Source organism: Hermetia illucens, chromosome 4 (assembly GCF_905115235.1).
Source record: "Hermetia illucens chromosome 4, iHerIll2.2.curated.20191125, whole genome shotgun sequence".
NCBI classification, from domain to species: Eukaryota; Metazoa; Arthropoda; class Insecta; order Diptera; family Stratiomyidae; genus Hermetia; species Hermetia illucens.
In genome coordinates, this window is record NC_051852.1 from 47,004,611 (window position 1) to 47,019,784 (window position 15,174).

Here is a 15,174-nt window from a genome sequence, read left to right on the forward strand (position 1 = left end):
CCTTAAAGAAATGATCTTTTTCAACCCCCCGCACTCCCCACATTTCCAAGAAATGTCAAAACTAAGACCGGCTTCGAAAAGTACTAACTGAGACCTTTAATTTGATACCCGACATGACTATATTTGATGAAAAAAAACCCCTTTTGCATGTATGGGGACCTATCTCTAATTCACTGTATGCGTGAGCGTTCACAGTTCCCACCTTTCTACCAAATTTGGTGTCAATCGCTATAACCGTCTCCGTGTAAAATGCGTGTGACGGACAGACAGACAGACATACGGACGGATAGACAGACAGACAGACAGTAAACCGATTTTAATAAGGTTTTGTGTTTACACGGAACGAAAGAATGCTATATATCGGGCACTGCTGGAATCTCAAAAAACGCAGGCACGCACAGAGGCCTATCGTGAACAACGTTCAGCGGAAAAGCGACTTCACAGAGAAAAAAAGGAAGTGTAGCAATTATCGAAGTAACACATTGCTGAATACCGTCTATAAGATGTTCTTGGCTTGGACCCATAAGCTGACCCTAATCAATAAGATAAATTTAACAGGATCACACTCGAGACCATTCATCATCATCATCATCAACGGCGCAACAACCGGTATCTGATCTAGGCCTCTTTGATAAGGAACTCCAGACATCCCGGTTTTGCGCCGAGGTCCACCAATTCGATATTCCTAAAAGCTGTCTGGCGTCATGGCCTACGCCATCGCTCTATCTTAGGCAGGGTCTGCCTCGTCGCCTCGGTCATGGTATCGCTCATAGATTTCTTCGTTATGTAGACTACGGAATCGTCCATCCTCATGTAGGGGGCCAAAAATTCAACGTCCTATAATGCATCCTTTTTATCCTGTCTCTGCAAAAAGTCATGTGTGACGTTAATGAAAATGCGAAAGGCACTTCAAGTCCACCCAACTACTGGCCAATGATGACGATATTGACATTTCATCCAGATGGAGCAGCTGGCGATCGTGGTGAGACCTTGGGCTGCACATTAATGAAAGCAAGACGAAGTGGTAGCATCGTCAACAATAAAAAATAAAGAAGGAACAACATCAAATCATAGAGGTCAAACAAGAACAATAAAGGTAGGAGATTACAATTTTGAGACCGTCAGACAGTTTTTAAGGATTTCGAATTAGTGGGCCACGGCCCAAAACCGGGATGTCTGCAGTTCTTAACTAAGGCTTGCCTAGACCGGATATTGGTTGTTGCATCATCCAAATTCAGCACTTTGTACTTTGCACTTTGTAGGCCAGATTGGCGGCTGATTGCAGTTAACTCGAAGGAACTGAATCTTTTTCAGGCGGCGAAATCAGACCAAAAGTGAATTGACGAATAGGAGTCGAAGGCATTGCACGGTGAACACATAAATTGGCAGATGTTTGTCAATCTCGATTTATCAAAGAGACTGAGTCGCGGGAAGCTCTTTGCTAAGAGGAGGGGAAGAATAGGATGAAGATGTATATCCAACTGTAGGAAAGCAAAAATTTTTCTGAGAATTCTTGTTTCGAACGCGGTTAAGAGTTTGCAGTTTCTGGGTAAGAACCGAAGTCTCCCAGGCAGCCCAGCAAAAATGTTCAAATTTAGCCGCCATAACGATTTTCGAAGGTTTCAAAGTTGTGCTTTCCTATTTTTATTGCTTGCAATTGATTAGTGCATATCGGATGTTGTCCGTTGTATGTCCATTGCCTGCTCCTGCTGATTAAAGGCAGTTCGTAAAATTCGGATTGCTCTTTTCATTACGGCAATACTGTCAACATAGGCCGTTAATTGGATAGACTTGTAGAGAATAATGCCTCAGCGTCGAGAATCACTTTTTTTCAAGGCCAGGTTAAAAAAAATGCATGATAGAGTATCCACTTGTCTTGTACTGACACTATCTTCACTTAGTCTTGCACATTGGTCAGGGTCAGTCCAGTCAGTACTATCAATTTAGTCGGGATACCATATTCTCTTATGGCTATGCACAGTTTTGCCCAATGCTTTTACAGTCAGCATTAAAGTCGATGAAAAGATAATGTAATTGATGGCCATATTCCATAATTTGCGGTGTCGACAGGATTGAAGACGCCAAAAGGATGATCGCTAAAAGCTTGCATTGCTTTGCACGATTGAAAGAAGGGATTGAGAATTCATAAAAGTGCCAGTATTGAAGCCGCCGGCTCGGCAAAGGAAGTTTTCAACTCTTTATTTCAGTTAAGAACCCAAAGAAGTTGATCTTTCAAAGCTGAAATGCGCGATTCTAGCACGAACAAGAGATGAAGGGTTCACTGGAAGCATCCCTCCTTCCAAACGTACTTTTAGTAAGACGTTCTTGTCGTTTCTTCTCAATCTTGGCGTATCGAGACCATATTATACTGAAATTCGAAAAAACCTACGCATGAGAGAAAGAATAACATTCACTTTAATTTATGAGCAATGGGAACTCTATAGAATTTTGAAAATTGTGAGTAAATTGGAAAAAGTCATTGCAATACTTGAAATAGAAAAAAGTTTATGGTTGGAAATAGATACGACGCATGTTCGCACACGCGGAAATGTTTACTCACTGGCATTATTATCCTATGAAATGCTTTATTCCAGCGTCTAATAAGTTGCCTCTGCGATGGACGAAGCCGAAATGAGGTGCCTAGACCACACAGAGGGGCCTTAAAGAAGCTTCTCTCCATTTGGTCTGCACTTAGGGCTCCCTTAATGCTACCAAACTCAGGTCTGAATAAAGCAGTTTTCGCCCTGGTTATAATTCACAAGTAAGTCACATTTGTAAATATATATAAAAGAACGAACAGGACCTGCAACCACTTTCAGGGTAGAGGTGAGAAATCATCCGATGGGTTAGTATCAAGCCACCCATTTTCTGCCAGCCTTTTCGTTCGTTACCATCGACTTCGCTGTTCAGACCATTCTTGGCGAGTGAATTCTTGATAGCGATTGGTCTGAACATCGAAGTCGATGGTGAGCGGCCGGCCAAACAGAGACATTTCAATTTCTATGGCCGCTAATCTATTCTTTTTGGTCACAAGGGTTCTAAGTTTTTGGGCCTTCATGCACATGGCCGAGTAAATATATTTTTCTTCTTTCCAATTAACTTCCTGATCCCTCGAAAGTGAAAACCGAAAAGAACGTCGGTCGCCGGAACCCGACTAAGAAGCGAATGTTCACTGGTGTCCTGGTCAAGAGCCAGTACCAGAAGGCCATGCATATTCTCAGCAAGATTGCTAAAAATAAGGAGGCCGGTACTGTCGACGAGCGGGATGAAAAAGACTTCGCTAAATACCAGGTGATTGTTGATGAATACAATAGGAAACGCCTGGCAGACGAGCAGAAGGCGAAGCCCATCACTTTGAAACGCAATCGATCTCAAGGCGAGGTCGAGCAAGATCAGAAGCGGAGCAGAGTGGGCAAGAGCTCAGATAAGACAAGACAGACAAGCAACAACTGTAACTTTTCAAGGATTTCCTTTATTTTTTATGAATTGGAAATCCCAATGCGATCCCCATACGTAAAGGATTCTTCCGCATTCTTAAGTTTTCTATATCGAGGCATGCTGAAGTGTTTCAACGGAGCACTTCAGAAAGACCTACTCTGTGGACTTTCACCACGCCTCAAGTTCCCAATTGCCGGTAGTTCCGCCAAATATACAGAAATGAAATTAGTAAAACCGCTGATGTTGACGACTTCGTCGCGTATATATTCCGTGGAACCCTCAGTCTCTGCAGAGATCCTACTTGCACTCATTCGTAAATTTTGGGAGTCCCAGCGGGTAGAAGAAGAGGATTATCCTTAAAATTTCGTAGAAAGGCACCCGGTCCTGTTCAAGGAATATCACGAAAGGTTAATCGACGTTTTTCTTCAGATAGGTTTTCGTTTTGTATCACATCACACAACATCATTAACTCTCCTGGATTATTTTGGGGCAGTGGACGGAATTCATCTCTTTTCAAATACCTCCACTACGCTCCTGATTTCTGCTGACTTGGTGTACCTTTCTCAGGATTTTGAAAAGGAGAGGGAGGATCGGGCTGAAGATAAACACTTGTAAGGAGTGCTGGTGTGACATTTTCGATACTGGCCGCATATTGGCATAAGAAAACCTCGGATCTCGTCACATTCTAAATCAATGTTAAACCTTAAGAGCAACTAGATAGAAACTTCAATGAGGACGAAGGATGATAGAGGAGTCCGCATCATTTTCACTCAGATCGCTATAATTTTGACCCCAGGCCCCGTTTCCCGCATACATACATTTCACAGTTTTTCGCAATATGACGATAACAACAATGCAGGACTTTGAGCAGACTGTTTGACCAAAGATAATATATCTGCAGTATGTATATATGGAGTTAGAGATACAAACGGAGGAAAGAGAGCGGAGAAAATGAAAATAATGACGTGTTTTCCAATTAACCTTAGAGTTTTCCAGAGAAATTTTCCCTTATATTTCACCTTACTTTGAAATTTTTCATTTAACCACGTGACTTTCATGTGACCATCACAGGGAGCTCCTAAAATTTAGAAAGAAATTATAGATGTTTGATAAATTTCAAAAACAAGCTTTATTATATTTCCATTTTCTGGGAAAGTTTCTACTCCTTGTTTTTAGTGTTTATTAACTGATATTATCAAATTTTAATTAAATTGCATCATCCAATTATATAGTTAGGAGTTACTGAAATTATCTAGGATAGTTAATTTATATTTTAAGATACTTGGTATCAAAATTTAACCAATTCTAAGTTTGGATTATTAACTTGTCTGATAATTGCAAACACTGGAATCACCCTGCATATCATCACAATTTTAGTTTTTAATTAGAGCAATATGCATGTAGGTGGCTGCACTAGGATACAAAAAATGCCATTCCATATTCATCTGCTGGCGTTCTATGGAACCATCAATTTCCATATCAGGGAGCATCCAACCGTTAGTGCACGATAACGACATCGACAACGACGACGATTAGGTGTTGGAGAGGGACTAAATTGAACAGGATGCCATCATCATTCATAGACGAACTCGTAATTGCTGATAAACGCGACAAAGGATCGCAGGTGTAAGTGGCACAAAGTGCAGAATATCCACTTATCTTGTGGTTGGTTGAATGCTTTTCACCTTTTCATCTTTTTTTCTTCTTTTCCAATCAAGATTTTTCAGATATCATGGTTTCCAAGTGCAATTTTCCTCGCCTCCTGTATGTATTTTTTTCTGTGTGTGCTTGCATGCAATTTGTCGTCTGCACTAGGACTTATCCAATTAGTGAATGAGATGCAGAAATTTTTAATTTGATGCTTTAATGAGTGTATATACATTTCAAATGGCATGGTGGCCATTTTTTCAAAGGAAAATTATGACGATATGATGTACATGTGAGAGGAAAATTACAAAGAGCTGCAGGGAATCTCGTCTTATGGGAAATTATGTGGAATATGGCGGAGTACTTGTGCATTTGCGTAATGAGGTAACAATTTGGTAAATTTGCTAGTGCAAGTAGAACGGATGCATATCGTCACGCTGCATGGTTATTAGTTTTTCAAGAAGTCTACAGAAGTAGGAAGTGATAAAACTTCTCATTATCAGAAGGAATGAGGCAAGCAAAAATTATAATATGAGAGACAGAAAAATCTGAAACATATCAAAGGAAGATATTATTCAGCTCATTAAGAACTGAGGGGCTCAGATCACCGGAAAAAAAAATATATATTTTTCAGTTTAACCAGTTTTCTAAGTAAAAATATAACATTCTAACTAAATTACTAAGTGTAAAATATGCAAAAATCGACGGTTAAAAACAAATTAAGCATTTTCGAAGCACGCTTTTAAAGACTTCGATTAATTATGGACAGTTTCAATCATTTCTGAGAAATTCGGTATATGACAAACACGGCCTTCAACTATTCTTCGTTTCAAAGCAGATCCTTCCATAAACAGCAGTTTCTGTATGACTCCGTTAAAGGTAATACAAGTCCGGTTACACTACACTGTAACCTGCTGGCTTATTGTATCTCCTACCGAAGTTTTTGTGACGCTTCTTTGTAAAGGCCGTCGAAGCAGTCTATTCATTATTATTATTTTTTATCGATTATATTTTCACTGAAGATGTTTCATTATTATCACACCTAATGCTGTGTAAATGATAAATTTACAGCGATGAAACAATCACAAAGGCGAACCACATCATGTGAAGTCCAGTTGCGTTACTTATGGTTTAACGGGCACCCTTTCTATAGTAGGATTTCTCTCCGACAGAATCCGTGGCTTTAGAGAATTCAAATCCAGAGTCTTCGTCACATTCCGTGCAGTGATTTTCAAATTTGTCACGACCTGTACAAGTCATAAAAGACACCAGTGTTGCAGTAAGGTCGGGGTGGTCTCATTCGGTCCCGGAGCTAGTTTCAGCGAAATACACGATAACCAGATATCAGCAGAAACAAATTTTCGGAAAATAACTGGATAAGTTACATAATAGGGTGCCAGTGAAGAAGCACCGTTGGGTATTGACACTCAACCCTTTCATGGAGGAGATAATCGGGTTTAGGACCGTTTAGGTGAGTCACTAATCTACTAATCTACTCTGAAAAAAAACTCCACAATTTAGCCAAATCGCATTCGATCGAGGAAGTTCATGGGAGAAATGAGTAATGATACTAGTGCGGGGGAAGTATTACGCCCCAGCGTCCCAATCAAGAGTAGAGAAATTGATATGGCATTGGATTTTTCGATCAATGCGTTTCTGATAATTTGAGAAAAGTTTGCGTGTAGAAGAGGTAAACTTATCATAGAACGAACTATTTCGCCGATGAGAAGGAAAAGGGGACTGGGACCAAGTGGCCGAAGAGAACCTCGACCTGATGGCATCGGGAAACGCTGTACTCACTTTGGTTTGCTGGCCGTGATCCAATAGGCGAATGCTCCAAGGCTTAATTAGGGCCACCAGACCCGACTCTGCACGGGGACATATTTGGAGTGGCTTCGATTACGAAACCTCACCAGGGGTATACTGGTACCATGGGAAACGAGAATTCCTGGTTCGTGTACATTCAGTTCTGTCATAGCGGGTGGCCCCTTAGTGGGAATTTCATGGGGGTTGTGATTGCGTCCACGCACACAAAAAGACCTTCGGGTCTCTAACGTGGAGTTGCGTTTCAATTCGGGAACCGTTCTCCTTAGTTTGGTAGATATTGGGTAGTTCTTGCATCCACCAGTATGAATGCTGAGCCATGCACTCAGTATAGACTGATACCGTTGTTGCTTTTCACCACGGGGCTCTGATTGTGGTCACGAAATCAATCGATGTCTTAGGAAGACAGGGGGTTATGTCGACTCGATTACTCATGTAAAAACACCAAAGATAAAACTGTACTAAAGCTAGTCCAAACCAGAAAATCTAGCTGATTCTAAAGTGGATTTTAACAAGACAAATAGAAAGTCATTCTTCGTCATCATGCAAATCTCGCCAGGAGACATTCTGTTGTCAATACAATTTCTTTCTGCTGCTGTTAACGCCTTTTATGTCATTTGTACCGAGGACATGAAGAGGTTCGACGAATAAGAACATCATTCCTTGACCAGGTTGCTCTGTATTCAGAGAAAGGGGCAAGAAGATAAATGGCAACAAAAGTAAGATTCTCGGTCAGGCAGGTTATTCATTAAGACAATGATGCACAATTTGCATATATGGGTTTTTTTCGCAGTTGGTATCACGTATTGTGTGCTACTTTGTTCAACGTTGGAAAATCTAAACACCAGTTTCAAGTTGGTCTGCCCGCAGCGCATTTGATGCGTCATAAGGAACATAGCATCAAAATTGATTTTGAATGAATAGATGAATTTGTCCTCCAGAGTTTAAGTTGGGTACCGGCGATATTCCTACATCGAGCTATGTAAGACGCTACGGGCTGGATGGATTCTACCACGACGGCACTTCCTCATGGAACGTGCGCTTCCTGTACAGAAAAGAAGGTGACAAGCAGCTAGTTGATACCCTGTCCCAAAATAAGGCTGATGTCACAGAGATGCTCTAGACAGGGACGCCACGGAGCCACGACTCCATTTATTACAGTGGCTATCCAGTAATCGATATACTCGATGTGTCAAAAACTGAAACCCGCTTTTATTGGGTTTGAAAACATAAGCTATACACTAATCGGTTATGAGGGAAAATTTCGAAATATAAGCAGGTCACGCTCCTACTGAGGAGATTACAGAGTTAGAAAAGGATAGTTTCTACGAGACAGCGGAAGCCTGCCCCCAGGTTAGAAACTAACAGTTAAGTAGAAACAGAGTCTGGAAGAAACTATCAATGACAATGGACTGCGGACTATTTAACTAAGAGTTTAACAGCACGAAATGGTTGTTGCACGCACTCCAACGATCCACAAACAAATATGGGCCTTTCCGAACGAGCCTGGTCTGATTATGCTTCAGGTTAAAGTTGCATAATTCGGTAAGTCCTCACACGACCTCCTCGTGGTGGCCGTTAGGAACTGTCTTCTGATGGGCCAAGAGTGTGTAGGGCCGGGCTAGGAGTAGGCTCATCCAAATGACGAGGATCTGCTTATCTGCTGGTCATGTGTGAGGGGCAAGTAGATCAGGCGGGGGGATGGACCGAAGCAAAAGCCCGGGGATGGTCCTCCCTGCACTGGAGAAGGTGCCAATAGGACTCCAATCCAAGGTGGAATAGCATATGCCGAGGGCTGAGTGGCGAATGGGACGATAGAAGAAAACGACGCGGCGAGACAGTAGCTGTCGAGAGCAGTACACTCGATGCCAGCCGTAGCACCGCTGTGCTGAACCCAACCGCAGGGACCTCCCGAAGCGAGGCGGTGGACGGATTAGTGACTTCCAGCGTGGAATCCACTGAAGTCAAACTAGGTGTAGCGAGGACCAGACATAGTACTCCTAACCCGAAACCCTCAACGTCGGGGGATCCCTCGAAAGTGAAAACCGAAAAGAACGTCGGTCGCCGGAACCCGACTAAGAAGCGAATGTTCACTGGTGTCCTGCTCAAGAGCCAGTACCAGAAGGCCATGCATATTCTCAGCAACATTGCTAAAAATAAGGAGGCCGGTACTGTCGACGAGCGGGATGAAAAAGACTTCGCTAAATACCAGGCGACTGTTGATGAATACAATAGGAAACGCCTGGCAGACGAGCAGAAGGCGAAGCCCATCACTTTGAAACGCAATCGATCTCAAGGCGAGGTCGAGCAAGATCAGAAGCGGAGCAGAGTGGGCAAGAGCTCAGACGTTAAGCAACATCCGAAGAAAATTGCACAGTACCAGTCAGCCGACGAGCCACGAACTGCGAAACCTTCAGCGACGTGGCCAGGAGCCACTTACGTGTGGCACTAGCGGATAGTAATTCTGCTAGCGGCAAACTAGCGCCGGAGGTGTGGAGCAGAGTTCAGGCCAGGCTGTCGGGGATGGTCTTTGAGCATCTCCTGGACACCGAAGGCAAACACGCAGGACTCCGTCCGCGGGTTCCACGTTATAGCTTGGATTCCCAGGATTTCCATGGACGACTGGGTTGTTATCAAGGAGGAGCAACCTCAGACAAATAGCCAACCTTTACTGTTCTAAACGAAGAGTGCCTGGAGGCACTGGGAAGGTCGACTATCAAGTGCGATTCGGAGTTAGGAATGCAAAGGTAAAAGTGTTCCGCTCTGCAAAATCGGACGACGACCTAGATCCAATCGACGCCGCTGAAGAACTGTTGAAGGAGTGACGATCGACGGTCCGACGGGGACTGACGAGCCCCCCACGGAAGCAAATTCGAAGTGCGCCTTGGCTAATCTGCCTGGTAGACATTGACATCGCACTAACACAGGAGCCCTGGTTCCTGCCTGTGTGCAAATGCAAGGCATACGCTTTGGGGCAGCTCGAAAATCAACGAGGTTGGTAAGTTATTCTTTGATTTTATTATTACTTCAAACCTATCGGTGTGCAACAGGGGCAGTACGCCAACCTTCCATTTCCCTGCTCGGAGACGGTGACGGTTGGGAGGAGGTCCTTGATATCACCCTAATAACCGACAATGGGATTCTTAGGGTGGAGGATTGGAGAGTATCTGACCGGAGATCCTTCTCTGGTCACAGTTGCATACTTTTCAGTCTATATCTCGTCGCAGAGGTCTCCAAACCCTTCAGAGACCCCAGGAGGATCGACTGGAGAAAGTTTGGTCAAGTAATTAAGACCTAACTGTCCGGTGCGCAAATTGGTATGATTGGCACGACAGATGAACTGGAGTCTGGAAAAGGCATTCGATACCGCCTTTAAAGTCTCATGCCCTACTAAGTACAGCAAAAAGATACTGCCACCGTGGTGAAATGAAGGTCTCTCCAGCCTCAGGAAGCTGAAAAGAGAAATTCGCTCATCTGCCGCGTAGAAGGTATCCTTCTCCGACTCTGCAGTCTCCTCTTTAGGGGCGTGAACCTTTATGAGGCTTATATTTCTAAATTTGCCTCGCAAACGCAGAGTGCTTAGCCTTTCGCTTATATTTTCAAAGCCGATAACAGCGAGTTTCATTTTTTTGGCTAACTAAGAAACCTACAGGAAACCGGTCCCTCTCCGCGCATCTCTTGCAACGCTGTTACATCAGGCTTTTATTTTTGGGCAGGGTATCGGCTAGCTGCTTGGCAGCTCCATCTCTGTACAGGGAGCGCCCCTTCCATGAGAAAATACGCAAATCATTATTCCGTTGTCGTTGCCGGGTTCGTCGTTGTGTTATCAGTCCAGTCCGAGGCACCTGTTGTGGCTTCTTGCGTGTGGTCGCAAACCTTCCGATGGTCCTGTACATAACGTTAAGGCTCGACCCCTCATCCACAATGATGACCAGCTGAAGTGGGGGAAAGGACTCTTGACCACGATTCTTAGTCGTATCGCACCTGGTGAAGTTCCGCATCTTGCGGATGAAACGGCTAGTCACCGCAACATGCGAATACGAACTGTTCCTCTAAGTAAAAGGGAAACCATCCCGAACATCAATGCACTCAAACAGAGTAAAGTCGCCGCACTTCACAGTCTTCCTCCAGAGCTATTTGCCGCTGTACCTGCAGTTTCTAAAGATCTGCTACTTTCTCTTGTACGGTAATCTTGGGAATCCGAAAACTTTCCCAGAGAGTGAAAGAAGGGAATGATCGTTAAAATTCCAAAGAAGAGCATCTGCTTTGAGTATGACGATTGGAGGGGTTTCTGGCACCAGCAACGCATCAAAGAACATCTCGAAAACTAGATTGACATAAAGCAGGCTGGCTTCCAATATAATACGTAGAATTTAGATTTTGCTTCACTTGCTCTTCATCGATTTCGAGAAGGTTTCGACTGAATCATGCTTTACGCAGGAGTGCCATATCATGGAGGAACATGTCACTTACACCAGCACAACCAAGGTTCTCTTAGTTTGATGCGGATGTACATCTAGGAAGTGTGGTTTCCTCCCACGGTGGCACCGAAGTGGAGGTTGGACCACTTTCGCTGCTTTGCCTAAAATCAGGAAATGCGGTCTTGTCAACATCAACATCAAGTTGAGATTGTTCTTTGGTTATGCTCTTCTTGTGTTACTATACAGGAGTAGCACACGGAAGGTGATCACTGTCACTGAAAAGCTCCAAATATTAATGGATACATGTTTGAAGGGTACCATTGGAGTACGCTGACCTGATACAACAACCCTGCTAACAACTTGGTCGGCGCACAAGTCTGTCAACCATAGGCAATGTGATCCGAAGGCGGAAGTGGCCGTGGATAAATAGGTCAAACCGTAAGAAGGGGTGACAATTCCGCCGCTGGCTGCGACATGCAGCGGAACACACTCTTCCAAAGTGACCTACAAGTGGGTTGCACACTTGACTCAGAATAGTAGAGTGTGAGTGCAGGCGTGGCGGGCAGTCCTTGGGGAAGCTGAAATACCTCGCGAGATATAGAGATAGATCTATTAAATCTGATACAATTCAAGGATTGTGGCTCGTATGGAGGCGGTTTACCCGAAAGCGTTATTTTGTTTACAGCCAGTTTCTTTGCACGGGCGTATTTCTTACCCATATGAACGACTTTGGCCTCTGCAGTATGAAGTCAAAAGCCATTTCCTTTAATTTTATCAAACAAAAGAGAAACCAGCTCATCGAAACAATTGAGATCACCAACAAGAACAAAAGCAATTGTGTAAGAAAACCATGCCCTTACCGGTAAATTTGATACGGAGCATTTTCATAGGACCATCCACATGCTAAGCTCGAAAACAAGACTTGATTTCTAAAACCGCTAATGGCAGGAAAGCAAACTTCTTGAAATACCCATAATTATGTACCACATCCATTTATACTTGTTAATATTCCCTACTCAACCCGTTGTCATTCTTGCTGACACCATTCATCTTGCGAGCACTTAGCCTAAATGCCTCGTAGCTTAGTACAGTCTCAGCTCTTCTCGCAAATCCTCCACTTTCAACCATGCCACCCACTAAATAATCCCCTCTAAATGCTATTGTTTGCATGTGAACCTTATTCATATAACCGCAATTACCATCAGGAAGCCCAACAATAAAAGGGGGCTCGAAGCCACGAACCAAACAGTCAACGCATGGTCTTAATCACCCCGAGCTCTAACCATCCCAAACCAACGCCACACCCACAAATCTTCATAAACTATCTGCATAATTGAAAAATACGAAAGTCATCTATCCACCTTATGTGATAAGAATAGAAATGCCGGAGGGTGATAGGATGGGAGAGGACGGTGCTGCATCATGATATGCACATTGCATCATTTGCATTCATGCTAGGAGAGCCATTGTGCGAGCGGGCTTGTTCCCATACGACGATGGCTTCTTGTCTTATTTTTAATCTAGCCAACGAATAAAGAAGCTTTTAAAGGTAGCCTCAGGATTCAATAGCTGCTCCTTCGTACTTGCCTCTACGCATTGGATTTTTCCATGGTCTTGTTACACAGTAATATGTTAACCCTTTCGTGATAATATCGAAGAGGCAGAACACTTGGAACTTTGGAGAGTTATAAAATGGATACGTGAACCAAAATTTCGCGGAATAAAAGATTTTCGAAATTTTGAAAAGGGGGTTTTACCGTATTCTTTTTGAACGAATTTCATTGTTTATCTCTTCAAACATTTGGAAACCAATTTACATCAAGCTGTTAAGTTTTGAAACTAAACACGGACTGTGTATCTATGTTATTAGACGGCCTTGCTAAGATTCATTTGAGTATGTGGCATATCGATTTACGATGGTATAAATGTTAAACGCTGTTTTCATTTGCCAGGATGTTGCTGGGATCTCCTATTTATCTAAAAGAATTACTTCTCGCCAAAAGTCCTTCAACGACTAGCCCATCAAATGGTTAGAATCCTTCCCTTTGTTGCTGATGACAATACAGTCCCCATTCACTAAGTGATACATCACTTCATTAAAAATCATCTATTCAGGATATTTTCCTATCTAGCGGAGTAGATGCATTCCGTATGATAAATCCATTCTGCTACTTGTGTGTGAACTTAACACACTTCACAGAGCCCTTGAGAGAGTGAGTGCAAGATTGAAAAAGTGTCACTAAACAACAACAGATGAAGCTACATCTTTTATGCATTTTTTCCACTAAAAAAGCACTTTCTTAGCAACATGTTTACAAACAAACAATAGGCTCCTAGGATGCTCTTCATAGGCTTTCAAAATTCTGTCACGAAAAACAGAGAAGTACTATAATGCATATGTGCGTATGTGTGAAGATAAATTGAAAAATGTCTTCCTATTCTACACTTATATTTATTCATATAAATATACATATGACTTGCACATAATCATGCATCCACCATTGCTATTAGGAGTCAATGCACATGCAACAACGGAAAAGAAATTTTTCACGGGCGGCGAACATGCAGACGCATTGAAAGGAAAATCAGTTTCAATATGCTCCAAAGTGTGATATATGCAAAAATTGCAACGAACAAACGCTTGATGAAGTTAAAGATCAAAAGTCATTCACGTTATTTGGAGAGATCAAAGGATTTTCGCTTTGATGTCTCAGGATGGATTTGAAAGGAATAGGTACAATGAGTCTGTGCCTTTTCTCGTCAGCGAAATATAAAAGGATTCATTTAAGTCCTTTCTTCACAATATGTTCTCTCATTATTATTCTTAAAAATGGCATCCTGCATACGTGAACGTTCTACTTTCAAATTCGACAGATTGGTAACCTTCTGTTTGTAAACGCCAATATGATTTTATAATAAGAGTTGGATAGAGTTAATTAACGCCTTCACAGTATGCAATGGCAACCTTGAAGTTCATTTTCGAATTATGGATACAAAACAAGTTATCAGAAAAGTGTTGAGTATAAAGTAGAAGCAAATACGCATTAATTTAATTAAATGTATATTCATTTTCCTGGGTCCTTAATGAGGTTAAGAGTTCGTGTGAAATCCAAGTATAATAGTTGCAGTAGTCGATTTGTCCACCTCCTGACGATTAAGATAAGAAGAGAAGAGGGGAAGTCATTTTGTCTTTCACCGCCAGAATTTTGGTCACGGTTCTGCGAGTTGCGAGAGCTCGCAGCATCAAATACTGTGGTTCGCACATGTCTAATGATTGCAACCGTAAACACGATTCATCCAATAACGACCCCTCTGATAACATAAGGATGAAGTTTCATTTGAGACTAACATTTACTGGTAATACCCCTTATAACATTGTTCCTGTACCCAATAAACTTACACTAACCCAACAAATGCACCTCCCGTATGCATCGTATGCATAGAGGACCTCTGAAGTTTGCTTGTCAATTTCCTTAATCTGCGATGACTTCCTGCAGTTTTTAATTCTTTCATTCAGTATTAACACATTTTGGAAATCTTTTACACTCTTATGATACCTGGTGACGAAAGCCGATGTTTATTTTCAATTTCTTTTCTAGCTTGATTAAGACCTCATCACTCAATACTAACTCACTTGACAAAAAACAAAAAAAAAATTAACAACATGAACGACAAAACTTGCATTATTGGTCTTCTTCCAGCCCTTTGTTATAGAGCTACCTGAAACGGCACTCTAGCACGTTCTACAAAACCGTCAACTGGACCTCTTTTCAAGTCAACTTACGACACGCATAAAGTAGGACAAGCACTGGATTCACTCCAACGAGGAGATTGACGCGTGTGT